This window comes from Suricata suricatta, chromosome 7, assembly GCF_006229205.1.
Source record: "Suricata suricatta isolate VVHF042 chromosome 7, meerkat_22Aug2017_6uvM2_HiC, whole genome shotgun sequence".
Lineage (NCBI taxonomy): Eukaryota > Metazoa > Chordata > Mammalia > Carnivora > Herpestidae > Suricata > Suricata suricatta.
Window position 1 is genome coordinate 14,965,224 of NC_043706.1, and position 24,757 is coordinate 14,989,980.

General features: G+C 45.6%; 1 protein-coding gene across 1 annotated transcript in view; it reads left to right on the forward strand.

The window, feature by feature from the left end:
* Window positions 1–6: 6 nt before the first annotated feature.
* Window positions 7–24,757, forward strand: part of RANBP9 (RAN binding protein 9) — an 88,676-nt gene continuing 63,925 nt past the window's right edge. Inside the window, exons 1-2 of the mRNA XM_029945563.1 lie at window positions 7–194; window positions 13,683–13,794. The gene's annotated coding sequence lies outside the window, so the exon portion shown is untranslated. The remainder of the gene's footprint in view (window positions 195–13,682; window positions 13,795–24,757) is intronic.

Consider the following 24,757-nt stretch of genomic DNA (forward strand, 5'->3'; position numbering starts at 1 on the left):
CAGCAGCGCCGCGGCCCCCTTCCCGCACGGGGACTCGGCCCTGAACGAGCAGGAGAAGGAGCTGCAGCGGCGGCTGAAGCGCCTCTACCCGGCGGTGGACGAGCAGGAGACGCCGCTGCCGCGATCGTGGAGCCCGAAGGACAAGTTCAGCTACATCGGCCTCTCTCAAAACAACCTGCGGGTGCACTACAAAGGTACTGGGCGTGTGTCGTCGTGCGGTGGGAGCGGGGCCGCTGACCCGACGTGTCCTGCCGCCGCCGCAGCCGACTCTCGACCCGCCCCGGACCCCCTCCCGCCCGGGGCCCGCCGAGGTGCCTCGCCGCCCGTTCCGCGGCTGCGAGGGTGGGACCGGGGGTCGCGGGGAACGGGCGAGATTCTTGGGCAAGGCAGGTGAGTCGGATGCCCCTAGGTGTAATGGAGCCGGTGATCCTAGGCCAGGAGTGGGACACCTTGAGGGAATCCAGGATGACAGGACATAACTCGCTTTCCGATTTCCCTTCAAGATAAATCTTAGGGCTTGGATGGAGGAATCTAGGGACCCGGAGTTGGGTTACATTGTTCTCCAAGTGGTGGTGGTGGTGGGGTCAGGCGTTCTCTTCTTACGTGGAGGGGGGGGGAGCGGCACGATCCTGAGGTATGATTTCTAATTAAGGGAGAGCAGGGAATACATAGGGGGAGGGGTAATCATTGGGGGATTTTGGCCAAAATCAGGCCAGAGATGGTCTACGGAGACAAAAGGGCAAGGGCCCCAAGTTTGCCATCAGTGTTTTACTCAAAGCAACTGGGAGGGAAAGAGGTGAAGCTCAGAAGTAGGTGTTCGCTTGGGGGAGCCGAAACCTACCGCTGGTGATTGGAAATGCCCCATATTTATGTGCTCGTGTTAATAGGAAGTCTAATCGAACACGGATATTTAAAATGCTATGTAGCATCTTAAAATTGCTTTACGTTTTACATCTGCGGTTAAAAAGAGGAAAACAACAGCCGCCTTAGGCTTGTGCTTGTCCCCTCCTCCCTCACCTATCTGTTAAAACAAAGCTTTAAAGCAGATCAGTTTTATATGAAATTGTACATTGCTCTGGCACTTCTGGAAATGTAGCAGCCTACACGACGAGCATGCGTCAAGTTTACTTGTTGGGAGAAAACAAAATCAATCTAGCGTATCTGTCTGGAAACAAATCCAGTTTTTAGGCCCCAAACCTGAAGCCGGAGCTTTCATATTCAAAGCAGCCGCATTTTGATTGGCTCCAAGGAAGGGTCTTAATCAGATCCTAGTGACTGGGAGACCTAGGGTATAAACAATTTTTGTGGACAAATTCTTCAAGTGTACAGGACTGAAATTGGAGACGAGCCTTGATAAATAAGTTACTATTTAATCAGAAAGGCGAACGGTGACAAATCTCCCTGATGATTTGGCTGCGAAGAATCCACGCACAAAAATAGGCCTTGTTGAATAATAGTCCTTCTTTTCATCCATAGATACAGAGGAATACTTTCCATTTTAAATATTATGTTCCTTATTCTAAATGGCCGAAAAGGACCTCTGCTTTCTTTTTTAAGTTAGGACGCTTTGTTGGTAACTCCGTGAAGGCTGTTATTTAATTTTGTGTTTTAATTTGCATGAGCAGTGCTGTGAAGTGTTTACTTCTGCTCTGGCTACCGGAAAGCTTTTTGTTACACTTGACAAAACTTTATCTTAAATTTACGGTTGATGGTTAATAATTAGCTTATAAAATCAGAGGCAAAAGGTGTGGAAAATTATTGAACAAAGAATCCTACCTTTCCTGAGTCCTGCGGTCATTTGTGATCTTAGGCATGTTACAAGACACGGCTGCAGTTTCTTCCTCAGAGAGAGAGATGAGTGAGTCGGGCTGGATGGTAAGGAAATTTCCAGCTCCGAATTTCCATGAGATCTAGGATTTCTGATGAGAGTTTATTTAGCACTGTAACGTGCGTCGATTAGCGTTACTAACTCCTTTTACATAAAATTGAGGATTGCTGTCAGAGAAAAGTGTGTGCTTATATGAAATCGGGTGGAGTTTGGGATATTTATGACACTGCTGTCTCCCCTTATTTTTCCTGTTGGCTTCTTTATTACTTTTTGTTGTGTAATACTAAGATTCACTTTCTGGAAACTTCTCTGTGTAAACATAAAGCATTGTTTCTGGAAGAACAGATTTTGTTGTCATCTTTTTTCTTCTCTCTCTCTCTTCTATCTCCCCTTTGTCTCTCCCTTCCCCCTTGTCACAAACAGTCTCTTTTCCCCCCTCCTACAGCCTCTTCCTCTTGTCTTGTTATTTTAATGTGTGTGAGGGTTTTTTTTTTCCTCTTGGTTTTCTGTGTGCTTTCTGAGTGTACCACACCAAAGTACCGGGCACCTCTGTCCCAGGGAGCAAAGGGGAAGTGTCATAGGTAGTGGAGGACAAAATTGTGAAGTCACAAAACTCGAAGAGTGAGTTTTATTTAACATATCACTGGCCGCTTTGATTTTTACCTAAGCGTTTTTAGACTCTCAACATTAAATGACTGCTCACAAAAGATTTTTGCCTAGAACGGAATTTGAGAAGATTGATGCCAGCCATTTTCCAGAATGATAAGGATTTTTCTTACCTTTAAAATAGAAATACGTTAGTTTCTTTTGCTCTGAACCATGCGCGGTTTTTAAGATGTTATTCTTCAGAGTCGGAATTACTGTTTTTGGAAGCCATATGGTTCCTTAAATGATTTGAAGGGATTAATGTTAAACAATGCCAGACATGCAGACACAGTTGATTGGATCGCATTGGAAGAGAAGGGTGTGTGTACTGTATGTTAAAATTTTAAAAAAGACCTTTTGCTTAGCACTCACACACCAACTGCTGAAACACTCAGGCATAGCCCCCTTTTATTTTTAAAAATCTCGTCAGCCTTGAATAAGTTCGAATGTGACAAGTTTAGACTCTGTGAGAACTTTATTCCAACTTAAAGCATTTTAATGCATATGACAATTGGATTCAATTAGTCCTAAATGCTTCAGTTACAGATTGCATTTTTTTTTTTTTTTTATTTGTGAAGTTACCCCACTTGGATACTTTACAAAGCTTTTTAATACACACAAGTGTCTTAGTGGATTTGGACAAGGTAGTGGAGTTCTCAGTTTTTGATACGAGAAAGCGGGAGCACCTGGTCGTCCCCGCCCAAGTAAGCCAGGGCTGGAAACTAATTCTCACCGACTCTAGATGTAGTGCTCTTTGCAACTCCACTATTGCCTCTTTCAATTTGGTTGGGTTTTAGTTGTCTCTAATGGATATAACCCAGGGATCACATTTAGAACTTTTTGAGGACCAGTTGACATTAAAAGTACTTCCTCTGGGGGAAAAGGAACATTGCTTGGAACACACTCATGCCATGGAAAAGTCCAGAGGCCGTGATTATACTGAGTTAGGGCAGCTTAGAAGAAAAGCAGGGCAAGTGAAAGTTGGAAATGCTAGGTGGCTGTGAACTAGCGAATTGCTCTTTTTAACTGAAGCGTTATTAACAGTATCTAATGAAACTGCTCCATGTGCTGTGCCCCACTCCCATCCCTCTCAGCATCCCGGTCATTAGGCCTTTGACGCTTCTTAAATTTAATTACTTATCGAATTTTTTTGCACTTCTTCAGATTGAAGAAATATCTTAACAATATTTGCTTGCCTATCAAGATGAGTGTCTTTTAGGGCTTGTGGGGCTGATATAAAAGTGTTCCCTAATATCAAGGAATTTAAAAACCAAGCTGAGCTTTTCCCAGGGATCTCTTTGCCAGTATTGTGGGAAACTGAGCTTTTAAAATGGTAGCTGAGGGGCGCCTGGGTGGCTCAGCCTGTTGAGCGTCCGACTTCGGCTCAGGTCATGATCTCACGGTTTGTGGGTTCGAGCCCCGCATTGGGCTCTGTGCTGACAGCTTGGAGCCTGGAGCCTGCTTCAGATTCTGTGTCTCCCTCTCTCTCTGACCTTCCCCCACTCACTCTCTGTCTCTCAAAATAGGATAAAAGACATAAAAAAGAAAGAAAACTCGTCGTAATGGCAGTTCATTGAGCAGTTGCTCCAGGGTGTATGTTCTGCTACACAGTTTGGTCTATGCCCTGCTGTCCGTTCATTCATGTATTCATCACGCTTTTAGTGAACGTGTACTTCGTACCAGGCTCTAGGCACTGCAAGGCGATGAGAGAATGTCTTTGAAAGCACGGTAAAAACACGTCGGTGTAGGAAGGGAAGCGTTAGAAAGAGTACGGGGAAAGACTGGAGGGGCATCGACCCCTGCCTGATCCCGGCAGTGATGAAGCTGGTGAGTCAGGGACAGCGTTTGGGAGGAACGAGGCCAGTGGTCAGTCTTGAAAGATGAGGAGGAAACGAGAAGGGATGCTAGGCGAGTGAAAATGCGTAACTAAGCACTGAAGCAGGAGTTGGGGCGCTTGTTCGGATAGGCCAGCAGTTTGGGTTTGTTGGAATTTGAGTGTGTGACAAGTAGAGCGGGGAAAGATCATGAGAGGCCTTTGGGATGTTTTACCAAGCTTAGATCTTATTCTCTAGGACATGAGGACTCATCAAAGGCTTTTTAAAATGTTTTTCTTTTAATATCTTAGAGAGAGAGGAAGTGTGAGTGGAGGACGGGCAGAGAGAGAGGAAGACACAGAATCGTAAGCAGGCTCCAGGCTCTGAGCTGTCCTCACAGAGCCCAATGTGGGACTCGAACCCACGAACCTCGAGATCGGACCTGAGCTGAAGTCAGACCCCTACCCGGCTGAGCCACCCAGGCGCCCCTCCAAGGACTTTAAATAGGAAGTGACTGGCTCATATTTTCATGTTTGTCATACAACCAATAGGAAGAGGGATTTAAGGAGTACAGGACTGAAAAGAGCAAATTCATTTAGATGATAGGTTGGTGGACTGGAAGAAAGAAGGCCTAGAACTTGGCCAGTTGTGGGGTGGAGGAAGAACAGACATACTGTGGTTTGTTTTAGAGTAACACTGATAAGAAGTGACGGAATGATGGAGACAGAAATCAAGGGGGACACTTGGGTTTCTAGCTCGGTTAGGTTCTTGCAAAGAACCAGGAATCGAATATTGACAGCAAGGAAGTGTCACAGCGTATTTGGAGTTAAGTGATCTGACTTCCTGGCAAGCAGCAGGACCCAGAGACACCTTGCAGGAAGGGCAGGAGCAGATCTTCCGGAGTTAAGGTGGCTCCAAGTCACTGCAGCTGCTGGCTGGAGTTCGTGACTTTTCACTTTGTTCCAGTGCTAGTTTCTTGTTTTCTTCTCTTTTCCCTGCTGACTGGCTTATCCTTTTCTTCCTATTTCAGATTCCCGAGGAACGTAGCAGATTGGCTTAGCTAATTGCCATCGTTCTTAGTTGGGCACAGCTTTTCCTTATGTGCGGTGGTGTGAATTGGTGGCCTTCACGCCAGGTGCTAGCCTGTGTCGAATCAGCTGTAGGGGTGGAAGGGTACTGATGAAATACAGAACACCCTCCTGGCTCAAGGAGCGTCGGGACCCCACTTGCAGTAGGGCTAGTGTGTGAGGCCCTTTCTCCTAGGGAGGGGGGCACACACTGTAACTGACCTGAGCTTGGGAGAGAGGTCGAGGTCATGACTGATCTGGGAGTCCCCGCTAGGTGGTGGTTGAAACCCAGGGAGAGAACGAGAGGGAGTGGATAGAGTGAGAACAGTGGAGCCCTCAGCGACGCCAACATTGGGAGACTGGGTGCAGTCCAACAAGGAGTAGTTACGAGGTACCTGCCTGGGGCAGAGCGAGGTGTCCCAGATGCTGAGTGGAGGACTGTGAGAAATGAGGAAGTGACCTCCTGTGTCCAATGCAGCACATAGGCCCAGTGAGACAGAGTGTTCCGCTGGATTTGGAAATCAGATCGTTGTGACCTGAGGAGGGCAGCTTGAATTTAGTGATGGGGGCGAAGATCAGAGTAGATAGGAGGACCGAGCAGAGGGGATAGTGAATATAGATTACTCTTGAGAAAATAGGTGAAGAAACCTGGAGGGGGATGGAGGGTAAGGCAGGATTTTGTTTTTTATGGTTAATAGTGGACTTACGTTGCGCCTGGTGATTAGTGTCCAACGTCAGCATAGAAGATAAAAACCCACGAAATCAAAACTGTCCCTGAAAACTCCATTGGAAGGTACTGTATTAGAGGCTGTGGTATCATTTCCAAGTAATTGTTGTGTTAGCTTGGCTGTGTGGGTAAAACTGAAGTGACATGAAGTTGGATCAGAGTGTGATGTTAGTCGAATGTACGGAGGCCCAGGAAATGCTGTGTCCACATTTCATGTGCCTTTTGACCAAGAAAACTAATATCAACAGTACTTGCTTTTACTACCTTAATGTTAAGAGAAAACGTTCATTATACTTACTACCAACCCCAGTGCATTACTGACCATGACATGCACCGAGGCCAGCAGGATTCTTCTGGGGACACCGCCCCTACTCACTGAGGGGAAGCGGAGTGGAGAGGGGATGGGAGAAGAGCTTGGGGGCTGGCGTGCAGGGAGGAGGGCGGTTCCGGAGCACAGGGCAGTCTGAAGAAGGGAGGACAGCCGGCTCCCCTCTTCGGGGGAGGGGGACAGTGCGGTGGACTCTGACCAGTTTGTAATAGGAGGGCGGGGAGTAGAGCGTGACCGTGCACGGTATCGGAGTCCCGGCACATGACGGAGGAGGCGAGGCAGCTTGCGGGCTCCGTTAAAGTGAGCGATGAGAGTGTGGCCGGGCTGTCGAGGGGAAGGGGGCACACGCCCGCCCTTGGAAGACTTCTCAGCTCCCCGTGGACAGCAGTGGGGAGGACAGCTGGCGCCATTCCTCCATAGTGGTGGCTGTCGGCAAGGCTGCTGGACTTGACCTGGTAGAGGCTGCCTGTCCCAGGCAGGAGGAGTGAGGTGGATTGTAATATTGGTCTAAGGCTGTGGTTTTGCTGGGTGCGTGTGGCGGAAGATAGGTGTGGGAGAGAAACCGAGGATATTTGAGAGCTTTTTAAAAAAATCTTTAATGTTTATTTTTGAGAAGGAGAGAGATACAGAATCTGAAGCAGGCTCCAGGCTCTAAGCTGTCAGCCCAGAGCCCAACATCGGGCTCAAACTCATGAACCAGAGATCATGACCATACAGGAAGTCAGGTGCTTAACCAACTGAGCCACCCAGGTGCCCCTAGAATATTTGAGCGCTTTTAAGTGCTTACCGTGTAGCTCAGCCTGGAAGTCTCGAAAGGAGGGAGTGGGGCCTGGGGAGGGGGAGGGAGCGGCTCAGAGAACAGAGTTTCCCTTGATCCCTTGATGTGGAAGAGGAGTGTGGACAGGAATGTTTAGGAACCCGAGAGCAGAGGGAGTTGTGCCCTAGAGGAAGACAGAGACATTGCAGCTCCAGTGCCAAAAATGTGTTCTGGAAAAACCTGAGGTTTTCCACAAGACTGGGCACTGAAGGTAACAGGGCTTATGGGAAAAATAGGGCTGGCGCAGACTACTTGAAACCTATGGAACTTTGTGACCAGAGCAGCGCAAAAATGACAGTCCTAATCAAACAGAAGCCTGGTTACATTTCTGCTGGCATTTGTGCCCGGTGTCACAGGCTGCTGGGATCCTTCACAGCCTTGGCCCTGGGGTTTGGGCTTCCTTCTCAGAGATGTAAGTGCTTGACCACTGTCCAATCAGAAATAAAAATCTGATTCAGGATTTAGCCCTTTTCAGGTCCCCGCCTTTCAAACGAAGGAAAAGCATAGGAACTTGAGCTGTTCGGTGGTGGCTGCGGTCCAAGGGGGACCTGGCAGTGCCGGCTGCTGGTGAGGCTGCTGGTGAGGCTGCGGAGCGGCAGGGGCTCCCGTCCTGCTGGGGGTGGGGGGGGCAGGCGCAAAGCGGTGTGGCCCCTCTGCACCGCCGCGGGGCCCTTTCTCACAGAGCTCAGCCTGGGGTTACCAGCAGGCGGGCTCTGACCCAGCTGACCTCAACGTTGCCCACACCCAAACCTGCATGTGAACGTTCGCAGCAACTTCTCCCCTAACTGCCCCAAACAGATAGCAGCCGAGATGTCTTTGAGTAGGTCAGCGGGTGGACTGTGGTACGTCCATTCAGTAGGCTATTATTCGGTGATAAAAATAAATGAGCTAGCCTTCTGTACAGAGGCACATATGGACCTGAGATGCGTATTGCTAAGTGAAGAAAGCCAGTCTGAAAAGATTACATTCTGTATGATTTCGGTTACGCGACATTCTGGAAAAGGCAGAACTAAAGAGACAGTAAAAAGATGAGTGCTTGTCAGGGGCTTGAGGGGAGGGGAGGGGGGGATAGGCAAAGCACAGGGGTTTGTAGGGCAGTGAAGTATGTGACTGTCATGGTGGATACATCAGACTATGTATTTATCAAACCCACAAAACTTTACAGCCGTAAAGAGTGCACTTTAATATCTGCACATTTCAAACGATGTATTGGGAGAGAGGGGGACATCCCACAATAAAATGCAGGATGTCACTAGTCTGTGTTAACAAATCCTTGGAGCAGCCGTGGAGCAGAGGGGGAAAGGCGTGGACCCAGGTAACTTTGGAAATCAGGAGTCTGTACTACCGAAAGTTAAAGAACCCACTAAACTTTTACTGGTAACGTTGTTTCCCATGGGGATATGGATTAACGATTCAGAGGCTGTGCTATGGCTTACACTGGAATTGCACAGTTAAGTGGATGGTGGGAGCGAAGTTTTTTACTGTTGGGGTGGAATTTTACAGAGGAGCAGACGGAGAAGGTTAGAATGATCGGTGTGGTAATAAACTTGGAGACTTAGCAGGAACTCATGTCTGGTTTAATACAAAGACAGATGATTACATATAGCATTGTAGATATATACAGGATGTGTGTGTGTACATATATTGTATACGTGTATATATAGGGGTGCTTAGTATACATCTGTATATTTCCTTGCTCTTGTCAATGAGCAAGCCTAAAAGCAGTGACACCCCAGGAACAAGGAGCATACCCGGTAGCTAGATCTTGGTTCTGATGCCATTTGCCAGCAAAAGGAGCCCCAGGGCTCCTTGGAGGAATGGCTGACTCTGGGACTAGGGCAGGAAGTACAGAAGATGAGCCTCCAGCACCTTCTAGGGCCGGAAAGCAGCAGCCAGTGGGAAACAGCACACTGGAGGTGTGTGTGGGGGAGGGAGGGGGCGAGTGAGAAAGCTCCCAGTGGCTGGGCAGTTGGGGCAGCAAAATAAAGTAGTATTGGATAGCTACAGAGTATAAAGTAGATATGCAAGAGACGCATAAGCCAATCCTGATGTAAACAGAGAGGGAATATCTTTGGACTTCTTGATGAGTGTTTCCCCAGGCGGCATAATGCAGTGGCAGGTGTAGCTGTCCCCAAGGCCACCAAACTCTGGACACCGTAGGAAGGCACACGTGTCGGCGCCCCGGGTGTTTTGACTTAAGAGTTTTTTTTATATATTGCTAGGTTTTTCTCTTTAATTCATTAACGAACTGGGGAAAGCTGTGTTATGAACTAAATTACTTCTTTATTACGCTGACATCATTCCCATCTTTATCAAGGACATGTGAGCTAATTTGTATTCAAGAAATGTGTTTTGGAGCCGAACACACTTCATTAGCATTTACTGTTTTCTGAGGCCGAATAGTTTTCAGGTGAGGTCCGAATTCAGTGTCTGGCTTTGGGAAGGTGTGATTGGAGTCGGCGTAGGAGGTCAGTGGAAGTAGAGGCCCAGGAATTGAAATGTGAGAGCCGTAAGAGTAAGTGTCAAGCGTGTTAATGGACGGGACAACCACATGCTGCTTCAAGGCATCGTAGAAGGAGGTCAGGCCAAGTCAGAGGCTAGAGGAAGAGTCACTGAGGAAGGAAAACTCGAGCTGAGAGCTAAGGGATGAGCTGCACGGAACCAGGTGAGGAGGAAGGGGAGAGCTTTCCAGGGAGGGGAAGTGGTTTGGGTGAAGACGGGTCAGGCCAATGTGGCCGGCCGGACGGGGGTGGAAAGTGCTGGGGGCCGACCAGACAGCCAGAGTGTTCGGGCAGTGTATCATTCTCCTGGGTGGACGGGAGGCTGTTACGGAGGAATGTTACAGGACGGGGGAGAGCGGCACTAGGAAGACATTTATATTTCCAGAAAGGCAGATGACTGCACGTTGGAGAGTGGAGGGGCTGGGTGAGAGGTGGGCTTTGTTCAGAACTTTTTCCTTGCAGTTAAAAGGAATCAACAGGTTGTGAAATGAAAGAGCTAACCTGAGCGTTTTGAAGCAGGAAATGCACTTTTTCTCTGAATCCTACAGAAAACACTTCACCCTGAAGACTTGTGGGTTTTAAAGTTTATCCTTTGGTAGTGTGAGGTAGTGTTTTGTGGTCACCGCAGAATTTAAGGTCATAAGCTTGCTGGTGACAAGCGGGGTTAGAAAGAGGCCCTTTGCTGTTGATGCTACAGGTCTTACCTCGGAGATGGTGTGAACCCTTTCATCTGACATCTCAGATTTTTCCTAGGTCTTTACATTTAAGTTTAATTTGAAAATGAGACAGATCCTTTTAACAGATCCTTTTAAAATTCACGGAATTTTCCTCCAGTGTCTAAATAGAACATAATATGATAGAACCTTGAAGATTGATGATTGTGTCGTGTACAGTTATTTTTGTATAAGGGGAAGATGTAGGGCATTTTAATTCATATATGTATTTAACCACAATTCTACTAATTAGGGGCAAGTTACATAACATCTGTAAGAGTTTCTTCATTTTAACTGACTTATTTAAGTTTACTTATTTCTTTGGGGGAGGGGGCTGAGAGAGGAGAGAATCCCAAGCAGGCTTCGTGCTGTCAGCATGAGCCCAAGTGTGGGGCTGGATCTCACAGACCGTGATGACCTGAGCCGAAATCAGGCATTGGGCGCCTGACTGGCTGAGCCGCCCAGGTGCCCCAGAGTTTCTCCATTTTTTAAAGTGAGGTTAAATAATACCTATTTCACAGATGTTGAATGAGAAAATCTATATAGAAGTGCCGAATTCTTTGAGAGATTGTTTACCCTCAGATACTAATTTTCTTTCTCTCTCTCTCTCTCTCTCTCTCTCTCTCTTTTTTTTGTTTTTTTGAATTTAAATCCCAGCACAAATCCTGGTTTGGAATCCTTATACAGCAGTATGATCTTGGGCGAGTTTCTTCATCTTCCCTTAATTTCCTCAACTGTGAAGTGATAATAAATAGTACCTACTTCATAAGTTGTTTTGAACCCTAAACGAGTGAACACATGTAGTACGTTTTGAGAAGTGCCTTTCACATAACATTAAATGTATGTTGACTGTTGTCATTTATTATTATCATCATCATTTTTTAAATTTGTATTTATTTATTTTTGAGAGACAGAGAGCAAGGGGAGGAGGAGCAGAGGGAGAGGGAGACAGAATCCCAAGCAGGCTCAGCTCTGTGCTGTCAGCAGAGCCCGAATGTGAGGGGAATGTAGGGCTCGAACTCACAAACCATGAGATCATGACCTGAGCCCAACTGACTGAACCACCCAGGTACCCCTTTCTCATCATTGTTTTTTAAATTTATTTTGAGAGAGAGCTGGAGCAGGAGCAGGAGCCAGAGCAGGGGAGGGTGAGGGGGGGAGAGAGCGAGAGAGCGCGCAAGTGTGAGCTAGAGAGAGTGAATCCCAGGGTATAGAGCTCCACGTGGGGCTCAGACTCCAGGACTGTGAGATCATGACCTGAGCCAAAACCAAGAGTGTGACCCTTTACTGACTGAGCCCCCCAGGCCCCCTGATTGTTATTATTAAATGTACCTTGAAACTATTTTGTCCCTGAAAGTTTCAGTCACTTGTCTTCCAGAGAACCAGAACTACAACTAAAAGTTGATTTAGGACTTGGGTTAATCAGGGGTTTTTTTCTTTATTTTTTTAACTGTCTGAATCTTAAAAACTCATTTAGTTTACTCTACCATTTCCCAGGCAACTAAATTATTTGAACACATTTTTACTGAAAAAAAAAAAAAAAAAAAAAAAAAGTTTTCCTGAAACCATAATTTATTAAATGTCTCTTTTTAAAGCAGTTTTAGGGGCATCTATATATTGTTGCTTCCATTTTTATCTTCCTCGCCAATTTTATCACCTCTCAGCGATCACCGGTTCTGGCCATTAACATACATACTTAAGACGTGTATGGACCCAGGTTTTCATGGGAATAGAAGGGAGGGTCTGAGATCACTGAGTGTCTTTTCGGCCCTGTGAACAGGTGCTAATTTGCAAGTGGTGTAAACCTGACTGTTTAATGATGTAATTTGATGACGTGTGTGGTGAGGAAGAGGTCTTACTGGTGTGTGGGGATTATTGTATTGCTAAGATACAATTTTTTTTATTTGAAAGAAGACCTTTAGTTTTGAAACTTGGTAAATTTGAGAATGGGAATTTTTCTACTCATCAAGGTCATTTTATAGTATGACTACAGGATTAATGACCTAAGTTTGTATTGGGGGAAGCATGTTTAATACTGAATAATAATTCAGAGTATTGTGTCTCAGACAGCCCTTTTGGGAATTGTGGAGACGTGTCTCATTCTTGCATACTTTCTGACATGCTACTTCAACTTCTGTTTTTCTTCTTTTGTGATAGTATGGGCATATCTTTTCTTGCTTAGTTGATTTTGTTCACATCCTAGCTAATTTGTGTCTTGGGCAAGGGACAGCAGAGGTGGTTGTGAGGGAAGGAAATCCTCCCGGATTAGAGTTGAGGAATTGCTATCTTTCTTTAAAAAGAAAGAAAATACAACTAGAGATTAGATATATTTTTCAGTAGGCTGTAACTGACCAAAGACATTTTATGGATCAGTCTTTGTATAGAATTAATGGTAAGAGTGTGTCAAAGAACAAACTTGTAAATTCTTTTTTTTTTTTTTTAATATTTACATAGAGAGAGGGAGAGAAAACACGTGTGTGCACACACGAAGTGGGCAGGGAGAAAACCCCAGGCGGGCTATATGCTCATTGTGGAGCCCCACACCGGGCTCAGTCTCATGAACCATGAGATCATGACATGAGCTGAAATCAGGAGAGCCACCCGGCTGCCCAAACTTGTAAATTTGTAAAATAAGAAAGCTGCTTTGCCAGTTCACTCTAATTATGTAAAATTTCACTTAAAAATAATACTCTGTGAGGGGCGCCTGGGTGACTCAGTTGGTTAAACATCCGACTTTAGCTCAGGTCGTGATCTTGCAGTCTGTGGGTTCGAGCCCTGGCATCAGGCTCTGTGCTCACAGCTCAGAGCCTGGAGCCTGCTTCATATTCTGTTTCCCTCTCTGTGCCCCTCTCCTGCTCATGTTTTCTCTCTCTCTCTCTCAAAAATAAATAAACATTAACAAATGTTAAATAAATAATTAAAAATAATACCTATGATGTAGGTGCCTCTGGTTTAAAAAATAGACCATTTGACAAAAGAGTGGCAACAGTATAAATTATATGCGATTTGGATCTAAGAAAATTTCACCTTTTTCAAATGTAGTAAAAGTGTGAAAAGTCCCACGGCTAATTTGGGCTATTTTGCATATTGATTTGTGATAATAAATGTTTAATGAAGTTTTTATACGTACTGACGGGAGCAGAAATGTATATATCGTTCTAAAAACTGTATTTTTTCCTGAATTGCTTATGATTTTTGTTGAATGTCTCATTTGATTTTCCCCCTTCTTGTGTCATGTGCAGGTCATGGTAAAACCCCCAAAGACGCGGCGTCCGTCCGTGCCACGCACCCGATACCAGCAGCCTGTGGGATTTATTACTTTGAAGTAAAAATTGTCAGTAAGGGGAGAGATGGGTAAGTGTAAATTTTGGTGGGACAAATTGCTCTTCTTGCATAATTATTTTTGCCTTGATTTACAGTGATTATGATGTAATTGGAAAATAGGATTCTTGGAAATTTTGGCAGTTGGTGAAGTGGGTCTGATTCCTCTGTAGCAGGTTGGATGTAGCTCTAGTTCTGCTTAAATACTGGTTGAAGCCAACACCTGAGTTGGCGAAATAACGGAGTGTCTCTGGTGGGTTTGTCATTAAGGTGGAGAATTGGAACGAAAGGACAGAGACAGCGACTCCTTTTCCATGCCTTGTCTTACACTGCCTTTGTCTGAATCCTGCTGAGAATTTAAATCTTCTCAGAGCTCGGAAGCAAGGCCAAATGGTGATTCATCGGTATTTTATGGGGGTTAGGACTTTAACTTCTGGGCTTAGCTCAGGGAAGTGCGCATTCACATGCTCTCGGCCGAGGTGATTGGCAGGTGATTGGCAGGGATTCGGATGAGGTGCGGGCTTCCAGCTGCGAGCTGCCTGTAGCTTCTGGGCCCGGGAGCCGCGTGTAGTGTGTGCGCATGCGCCTCACAGTCCCTTACGGGGCTGTCGAAAACGTGGCGGTGTGGGCCTTCCCCTGAAAGTTCCTCAGTCACTATTTGCAGAGCAGGCTTGGCAAGATGCGCATTCTGAGAAAGCTTCGCAGGGGATTTTGGTGCGTCTCTTTTCGTAAGAGCTAATTACCTCAAATCATTGGACCTGTCCTCTGGTATTTCCTGATAACTTCATTGTGGTACCAGAGGTCCCTTTAAAAAATTTTTTAAAAAATGTTTACTTATTTTTAAGAGAGAGAGAGAGAGAGAGAGAGAGCGCGCGCTCGCGAGAGCATGAGCAGGGCAGGGGCAGAGAGAGACAGAGACAGAATCTGAAGCAGGCTCCAGGCTCTGAGCTGTCAGCACAGAGTCTGACACGGGACTTGAACTCATGAACTGAGAGATCATGACCGGAGCCAGAGTCAGTTGCTCAACCTATTTAGCCACCCCGGCGGCACTGCACCCCAGTTTTTTTAAAGTGTATTTATTCATTTTGAGAGAGAGAAAGCACGAGGGAGGGAGGGGCCCAGAGATCCTTTAAAGCATCCAGAGTCATTTGTCCGGTGACCAAGATAAACTTGCTGGGTAAGTTGACTTGATTGAGTTATTGAGTAAGTTGACCCATATTTGAAGTGAATCCTTTAACCTCTCTTAGTGCTTCTTCTGTGTTTAACTGACAAAATAAGTATATTTAGTAGATTATTCCTCTTACTTTATTTGTGGAATATTTTCACTGTCAACAATATGGAAAATGAAACCTTGAAATTCAGTGGTAACATCTTATTTAACTGCCTCAGTTGTCCCGGGGTGACCAAGCAAAGATAAAACCAGAGAATCCAAGGATAGAGTGGTTGAGATACTCCAGATTGAAATAGGCACAGGATTAGAATCATTTTTTACTCTGCTGCTGCGTACTCAGTAAGCCAGTTCTTTTTTTACTGAAATTATACCATCAACCTCATTAATGCTGGTGTCCCTCACGGTGATTCCCAGGGTTCTCTTTACCTTTTCACTCTCCATAGTCTGTCTTTGCATGATCTTGACCTCATATTTTCATGACTGCAAGTGCCCTGACGCACCTCCACCCTAAAGCTGTACCTCATGTTTTCCCCTGAGCCCCAGACCCATACATCTGACCCGGTATTTGCGCCTGAGGGTCCCACACGTTTCCTAGGGTCACTTGGTCAGCAGTTTCACTATTGCTGGGAACTCAAGAACTTCCGGTCTTTCACTTACTGTCCATCTCTACGGCCTGTGCCTTATGTCGGCTTTGCTCGTTTGGCCCCTAAACTACCGAGGTGGCTGGCTCACCTGTCTTCCTTCCGTCGGTGACTATTGACAGTGTCCTCGCTCACACAGTGGTGCCTGTCCCCTTCGTGTGGTCGTTTGGTGCACCTGTTGCTTTGAGGATAAAGTCTAAAACTTCTTAGCAGGGTCCTCTGTGATGTGACCAACTCCTTTCTAATGTTTCAGTTTCATCTCTTTGTTGCCAGGATTCCTCAATTTATTTTTCTTTTCTTTTCTTTTCTTTTTTTTAATTAGGAGATTTTACATGTTGTAAAATGCAGCCTGTGAGTTCTGACAGATGGAATAGTCGTGTACCCACCACCACAGTCAGTATATGTGTGGCCTTTGAGTGACCCAGGTTTGACCCACACAGGTGTACGTTGTGTGTGGAGATTTTGTGCAACTGCAGTACAGTACTGTAAATGTACTTGCTCTTAGGTCCTTCCTCCCTTCCTTCCATCTGAGAGACAGAAAGCATGAGCTGGGGAGGGGCAGAGGGAAAAGAGAGAGAGAATCCTAAGCAGGCTGTGCACCGCTAGTGTGGAGCCCAATGTGTGGCTCGAACTCACAAACCATGAGATCATGACCTGAGCCAGAGTCAGACATTTAACCCACTGAGCCACCCAGGGGCTCCCTTACAATTTCTTTTTTTTTTTCTTCTCTTATGATTTTCTTGATAACGTTTTCTTTCCTCTAGCTTACTTTATTGTAAGAATATAGCATATCATACATACAGCACGCAAAATATTTGTTCACTGTTTATGTTAGCATTGAGGCTTTCAGGCAACAGTAGGCTGTTAATAGTTAAGTTTTGGGAATGTCAAAAGTGATACAGGATTTTCAACTGTGTGGCGGCAGGGGTGTTTGGGGGGGGTTGGGAGGTCAGTGTCCCAGCACTGTCATAGTTCAAGGATGAGTGATAAAACTGGCCCACCCCAGTTCCTTTGTACCCCTTGTAGACAGTTCCTCCCCATCTCCAGCCCCTTGGCAATCATTGGTTGGTCATCCGTCTCTCTAGTTTTGCTTTTTCTAGAATGACATAGAAATGGAATCGTACGTAGCCTACTAGTTCTGGCAGCTTTCACTTCGTGTAATACATTTGTGATCTGTCTCTGTGGCGCATACTGGTGCGTCAGTCCTTTTCTTGCCGAGTGTGTGGCTGACCCGCCACAGTTTGCTTCCCCACTTTTCAGTGGAAGGCCATCTGGGTCGTGGCCGGTTTTGGCAATTAGGAATACAGCCACTGTCAACATTTATATACAGGTTTTTGTGTAAACTTGAGTTTTCATTGCATTGGGTAAGTATGTAGGAGAGAGATTGCTGGATCGTGTGTTAGGTACGCTTTTCACTTTATAAGAAATCGCCAAGTTGTTGTTGCCCAGCGGCTGCGCTGGTTTGCATTCCCACCAGCGGGGTGTGAAAGTCCCCACCAGCGGGGTGTGAAAGTCCCTGGGGCCTTGCCCCTCAGGAGCACTTAGTGTCCTCAGGGGTTGTTTGTTCCGGACATTTAGCCATTGTAATAGGTATCTGGAAGTTTCTTGTCATGGTTTTCATTTACACTTCCCTAATGGCTAATGATGGTAAAGAATCTTGAGTTCTTATCTGTCCCCCTCTTTAACAAACTCCAAAATTCCTGTATTTTGAGTTTTTTAATCACTTGTCAGCCACTGTGGAAGTGGTTAAGAAATGACTTACAAATATACTTAAAAATCCTGAATTGGGTGGAAAGTTTCATAGGGCGGTTCTGATTTTGTCTTTCGCACCATTTAAGTTCAGGCTCCTTCTGCCTCGTCTCTTTGCTGAGTTCTGGAAGGCTTCCTGGTCAAGCAGTGACTCTCCATTTCCACTTTCATGCGAGCATAGGCGTGGAGAAACAGGCCCTGGAAAGTAGAAAGTAGGATGCTGAGCACAGTGGAATCAACGTAAAATGAGCCCAAAGAGGGATGCAACAAACTGTTGTTATTGTTTTCTTAATATTTATTTATTTTTGAGACAGCGAAAGACAGAGTGCAAACAAGGGAGGGGCAGAGAGAGAGGAGACACAGAATCTGAAACAGGCTTCAGGCTCTGAGCTGTCAGCACGGAGCCTGACATGGGGCTTGAACCCACAAACCGCAAGATGATGACCTGAGCCGAAGTCAGATGCTTAACCGACTGAGCCCCCCAGGCCCCCCAATAAGGATCTGGGATTAATCAAAATGAGCAGGTGTGGAAAATGCACTGGGTAGATATCGGTGTAGTGCCACAGCTCTCTGTTCATGCTGGCCAAATATTTCTGGTTCTCTCTTTGGACTCTTGCCTTCCTTCCTTCCTTTATTTTATTTAATGTTTGTTTATTTTTGAGAGAGAGAGATAGAGTGTGAGTGGGGAAGGGCAGAGAGAGAGGGAGACACATTCTCTAGGCTGTCAGCACAGACCCTGTCGCAGGGCCCAAACCCACGAACCGTGAGATGGTGACCTGAGCTGAAGTCGGAGGCTTAGACGACTGAGCTACCCAGGCGCCCCTCTTTCCTTCCTTCTTATATTCACCTTCTCTTGTCCCTTTACCATCTGTCCAGCTTAACTAATTACTCTTCAACCCTAGTTTAAAGATTCCTTTTTCATGGTACTTTCTCCTCTTCCAGATAGGATTATGCCTTTAATAATCTGCATGTACACTTTGGCAGGACTGTAATTATAATATCTATACTGTTTCACTTGTCTGCCTACTGGCGGCATAAACTGCAGAATCCAGGCCAAGGGACTAGCTTATGTGTCTGTAACTAGCACTTCATCTGTAGCCGGCATTCATGTGAAGGACTGAGACACAGACCTTCCCTCCTGTTCGTGGAGAAATCTGCCGTTCTCTTCGGGCAGGTGTTAGTTATCTTTCTGGCACACTGTTTGAACAGAGTTCTAGGCCTAACTCCATGTTTTTGGAAGGGAAGCATGATTCATTTATGGGAGAAAAGAAGCAAGTCATGTTGCTAATTTTGGGCAAGTAATGTCTTTCTGGAGATGTATTTAACTGTATCCAGAGAACTGAAAATTCTTAAAATCCCAACATCTTTGTAAAGAATGGACCAGAAAGAGCAGCTGTTACTTATCATTTGCAGCGCTATGTGCTCATCTGAGAGTTTGTTATGCTTAATTTGAAATTTAATTTTCTTTTACATAGTGTGTTTATCCAGGATTAGAGCAGGTAAATGATAAATGGTTAGATCCAAGACCTTGTCTTAAGATAAATTGATAAATGTAGCAAGTTTCCTCAGGATATCGCATGCGTCCCATATGAATTACCTCTTAATTTGTTCGTGATGCGCATTATTTCTGGGTCTGCCTTGGAAAATTAGGAATATCGCTATGATAATTGTTACTTGTACTTGATTGCCTAAGGAATAAGGCTTGAAGGAAGCCTTTTATTGAGTGAAAGAAATAATTTGGTGTTTGCCTTAGATTTTTATTTAAACATTTTGTGTTCGTTCAGGAAAATAAGCTTATTTGTTGGGACACGAGCCTAAGTTTTGTAACTAATTTAAAAATAAATTCTGAAAAAAAACCAAAAAATAATTTTGAATACATTTTGTAACAAAAGGTTAAATCACCTGTCACCTTACCTGCATAACTTTTTTTTTTTTATAAATTTTTTTCTGTTTTTTATTTATTTTTGAGAGACAGAGAGAGGCAGCATGAGCAGGGGAGGTTCAGAGAGAGAGAGGGAGACACAGAATCTGAAACAGGCTCCAGGCTCTGAGCTGTCAGCACAGAGCCCGACACAGGGCTCGAACTCAGGAACCGTGAGATCATGACCTGAGCGGAAGCTGGACACTTAACCTACTGAGCCACCCAGGTGCCCCTGCATAACTTTTTTAAAGAGTTCCATAACTTTAATAAATATATTTAAATAAACTTTAAACATATATAAGGCTACATATTTACTTTGTGTTCTTGTTAATGACTATTGACTATCAAGATTAATTTCTCAGAGCTGTGTCTCACGAATGTACTTTCAATGCAGGAATTTCATTCAGGTTTTAAATTATCCATACTAATACAGGCGGTGAAGATTCAGTCAATTTTAAATGTGAGAGGTGATAAATTTTTTATTTGAATATTTGTAGAATTATAATTTATTAGGAGTGTGGTACTTTTAGCTTTTGAGGCAGAATATTGAGGCCATTTTGCCAGTGATTCAAGAGAAGCCAGCAGGTAATCGGCCTCTGTTCTGTTGCTGAAATCTTCTGCTGATAACAAAGGGCGTCCGTAGAGTGTCCCTCCTCTGCTTGCTGACTTTCTGGATTATTTCTTGGGAGTGTGGAAAAGAAATAAAGTCCTCTTTTCCCGTTTAGTTTTATTTTTTAATATTTTTAAAAAATATTTTTATGCTTTTTATTTATTTTTAAGAGAGAGAGAGAGAGATAGTGCAAGCAGGGGAGGGTCAGGGAGAGAGGGATACACAGAATCCAGGCTTGGAGCTAGCTGTCAGCACAGAGCCCGACGCGGGGCTTGAACCCGCGAACCGTGAGATAGATCATGACCTGAGCTGAAGCCGGGCACTTAACCGACTGAGTCACTCAGGTGCCCCCTCTTCCTTCTGGTATCGATGGGTGATAAGCAGCAAACAGAAACACAGATGGAAAAAATGAAGAAAGGCATCAAGTAAGCAACATATTTATTAACTTAGGAAATACATATTGAACACGTGTGAGGTGTGATATGTCAGGCATTGTCAGCAGCTGAATATAAGTATGAAATTATTTTAGTCATCTCTGTTGGCCATAGTTTCTGGAGGACATTGAGTGAGCGAAATATAGGTCCTTGCCCTCAAAGGATAGCAAATTCATTGGAGAGCACAGTGGGGCAGGTAAGCAGCAGACATCCCCAGATCACTCTCAATTAAGGTAGACTGATCACTTTAAGAACAAGAGCATCTGTGGGAGAACTGAGGAGAGAGTAATGAATTCCAGCTCAAGGAAACAGATTTATAAAGGAAGGTGGTATTGATAGGCATTTATAAAATGAGTAAGAATTTGAGATGCGCCTTTGGGAAAAATACTCCAGACTGTGATCGTGGCGGGACCAGTGCCATGGGAGGGGTGGAACTGTAGGGTGTCTTTGTCATTGGAGACGTAAGGGATTGTTATAGTGAAGAGTTCCCGGAAGTGAGAATGGAAGTAGATTCTGCAGAGCACTGGTGACGGTTCTAAGGTGGAAGGTAGGAGGGAGGTCTGGAGACTTCTTAGTAGGGCCGTGATCCCGATCCCAGTTTCAGAAAGGCGGTGCTGACTGGGGTGGGGTGCTGTTGCATGCGGTGTGTGATGGCCGCCGCGTGAGGGAGGCCTCCAGGTAGGAGTTAGGTTGTGAGGCTGGCGCCTAGGGGTGGATGGTGATAGAGATTTAAAAAAACAATTGGGGGGGGGCACCTAGGTGGCTCAGATGGTTGAGCATCTGACTTCAGCTCAGGTCATGATCTTAGAGTTTATGAGTTCGAGCCCCATATTGGGCTTGCTGCTGTTACTTTGGATCCTCTGTCCTCCTCTCTCTGCCCATCCCCCCCCCCCCCCCCCCCCCCCCCCCCCCCCCCCCCCCCCGCTGAGACTCTTTTTTTTTAAAAAATAAACGTAAAAACATAGAGGAAGAAGCAGTAGTTTAATTTGAGGGTACCCATTATGTGCTAGGAACCTGGGGTTTATGAAGATGGGCAGGTCAGTGAGTTGTTAAATGTAGTAATAGACACATGAACAAACTAGGGAAGTGTGCCGGAGGAAGTGACCAACGCTGTCAGAAGATAGGGCGGGAGTCTCCATGGAAGCTTGCTTATAGTTGTGGAAGAGGACAGTTAAATCCAGGTCCCTCACCTCCCTGTCCGTTAGCCCTCATTTACCCTCCTTAGACTAATTTCCTGGAGATCCCTCCTCCCAGGGAGAGTCTGTGAGCAGGGCTTGTAAGGACATAGCTGTTTTATGGGGTACTTGGGTGCCTCAGCTGTGGAGTGTCTGACCGGCTCAGGTCATGATCTCATGGTGCATGAGTTTGAGCCTCACTCCGGTTCTCTGTTGTCCTCGCAGAGCCTGCTTCAGATCCTCTGTGCCCCTCCCCTGCACTCTCTCAGAAATAAATAACATTAAAAAAAAGATAAATAACTGTTTTAGAAGCCGATTAGTTACTTTTGCCCAGAAATGTAGTGTCCTTTGGATTGGGCGGATGGAGATCGAACATTGGGTCTGCCACGTGTGCTTTTGGGGGAACTCGTTTCCTCGGCTGTAAAACGGAAACCATAGTGCCAGCCTCACGGGATTGGTAGTTCACTGAAAACACTTAGGAGAGTGCCTGGTGCACGTGCTTGGTGCTGCTGCTGCTGGCGGGGAAGGAGCAGCACAAAGTTTTGTGGCAGGATCCTGTGCAGAGATGACCAGGAGGGGACTTGCAATGCTAATGTGCACTGCCATTCGTCTTGTCGGTGCTGGTTTTAAGGAAGGGACCGATAATGCTTGGACCTGCGTATGACAGGGGCTACTCTGATGGCAGTACAGAAAGTAGATCTGAGACTACATGAGAGGACCGTTTGGGCTATCACGACGTGAACTTGCGGGCTTACTCCGTGTCGGGGAGCTGGTGGGCACCGAGACCTTCGTGGTCAGCTCTGAGGATGTGGGAAAAAAACAAAAATAACCTTAATTAGGAGGAGGAGGTGGCAGGGTTGGGTTTTGAGAGAGAAGGAGTTGACACCTGCCAGCTTTCTGGGGACTGAACAGAATAAATACTGGAGGGAGGTCGAGCTTTGAAGTTGCAGATGGTGGGAACAGTGTCGGAGCTGCTGTGGGACAGCCAGGTGATCATTTGATAGTAAAGCTGTAGGGTTTTTGGGGACAGTGCAGAGCTACAGGTGGGTTTTGGAGTCCAGAATGTAAGTCGTTAGAGCCATAGGGACTGATGTGATCACCCATGTATGTGGCGTAAGAAAGCCTGAGGATGGACACTGGAACGCTGTGTTTCTTGGCTGTAGAACTTGGAGCACAGGAGTCTCGTTGAAGATTCTTAAGAAGGAATGGCCAAACAGAAGGGAGACGGGAGACTGTATTGTGCCAGAAGCCAAGAAAGTGAATAAAGTGGAGAGCTGAAGTGGCTGCTTTTTGTGTTCTAGCAGTTTCCTTGAAGTCGGGATGGAAGCGGGTGGGGTCTGTCAGAGTTCTGGGGTGGAGGCTGGAGACCAGGCAGCCTGTAGGCTACTGTGGTGAGAACCCAGCCTCTGTCCATTCAGCAAAATCATATGCTGCTAACTGAAAAATTCAGAGTACAGAAGAAAAATGAGGAAGAAAATTACCATCTTGTATAATTGCTATTAATAATCCATCTTGTTTCCTTCTAGTTTTTTTAGATCATACTCTTCTGTATTTTAAATATGATTGTTCTCTGCTTACAGATTTTTTACAGATCTTTTATTATTGATTTCCTTACATGTATTAATTATTACATATTTCTTACACAGTTATACTAATTTTCCTAGAAGATTGAAAGCCCTGAACATCTTTTTTCTCTTCCTTTCCTTTTCTGCTGCACCATGGTTTGTCGTACCTATGTCGAGGCACGTCCACAGCTGTCCTCTTACTATTTAAGTTAACTCCTTGCACTATTATAAATAATTTCTACGCATGAAATCTGTTTCCTTGGGAAAGCTTTCTTGGAAGTAGAATTATTGGATAAGAGGAAAAGATACGCGCTTTTTTGAGCCTTGTGACACAGTGGCCAAATTACTCTCTGGACGGAGGAGCCCAGCTTCCTCTTAGGCCAGAGCAGCTTAGTTGGTGAGAAGGAGTCACTGCTGAGTCCGAAGAAGGACTGAGGGGGTGAGTTCCTTTGCTAAGTGGGTGGAGTTGGGGATTTTAAGTAAATTAGGAATATGGGATGGAATTTGGAATTGATTGGAACAGAGGTATCTCTACTTCGGGAGGCCCTTCTTTACAGCCTTCCTTCTCCCCCCGCCCCGCCCCGCCGGCTTCGGCTCCTGGTCTCTGTTCTCCAGGCACTCTGTGCTGCCCCTTCCTAGTGTCTGTCCTATTCTTAATTGTTTTTTCACGGCCTGTCTTCCCCGTGAGTGTCTGCTCCATGGGAGCACAGGCTTCCTGTCGGTTTCACAGCTTGCTCTCTGCTGTCCCCCCACGTGCTTATCAGTAAATAGTCATTGAGCAGGGAAGTAAAAGTATTGAGGAACTCTGAGATTTAAAACTCTGGGTTGCTCCATTGGCTAAGCATCTGACTTCGGCTCAGGTCATGATTTCACAGTTCTGTGGGTTCGAGCCCCTCATTGGTTGGGCTCTGTGCTGACAGCTCAGAGCCTAGAGCTGCTTCCGATTCTGTGTCTCCCTCTCTCCCTGCCCTCCCCTGCTTGCTCTCTCTTTCTGTCTCTCAAAAATAAACGTTAAAAAAATAATAATCAAACCAGGAATTTGTTGTGACAAATTTGACAGCAGTTTACATACCTAAAACCATTTTTTCTCTATGTACTTAGCTGAGTAGGGGGGAAGTTGAGTTGTATGGTTGATGCAGGTTGGGAAACGATTAGGTAAACTGGAAGACTAGTTGCAGTAGATTGGTGTTACTGGTGAGGGAATAATTAAATGGCTAGTTTTAGGAGTACCTTACTGGTGCCGTTGGAGCATGTGACTCCAGGGTTGTGAGTTCAAGCCCCACGTTGGGCATGGAGCCAACCGTAAGTAAATAAATGGCCAGTTTGAGTTCAGGCTGGGTAATGAAGAAATGAAATCAGTAGGGATCTGATAAACTCTGACAAAATGGAGAGATGTATATATCGGTGTCTTGAGTGAGGTTCCAGAAGCAGCGCGGTAGGGTCTCTGCGCTGGAATTGCTGCAGACGCTAGGTTGGATGTAGTGGTGAGGGACAGCTTACGTGCAGAAAAAGCAGAGGGATTTGGAGTCTGGCCTGCTCACTCCTGTAGTCACCACATGTAGAACAGTGCTGGGCACAAGGTCGATGCTGGAAGGGGTATGCTGACCCAGTGGAGGTAGAGAGGGACACAATGTCTTTTCTTCCGTATCCCCCCAGCTCTGCCTTGTACAGAGGGTAAGTATCTATTTGGAATTCATGGCGTGATTTGGATGCTACTTTTACCTGCCTTA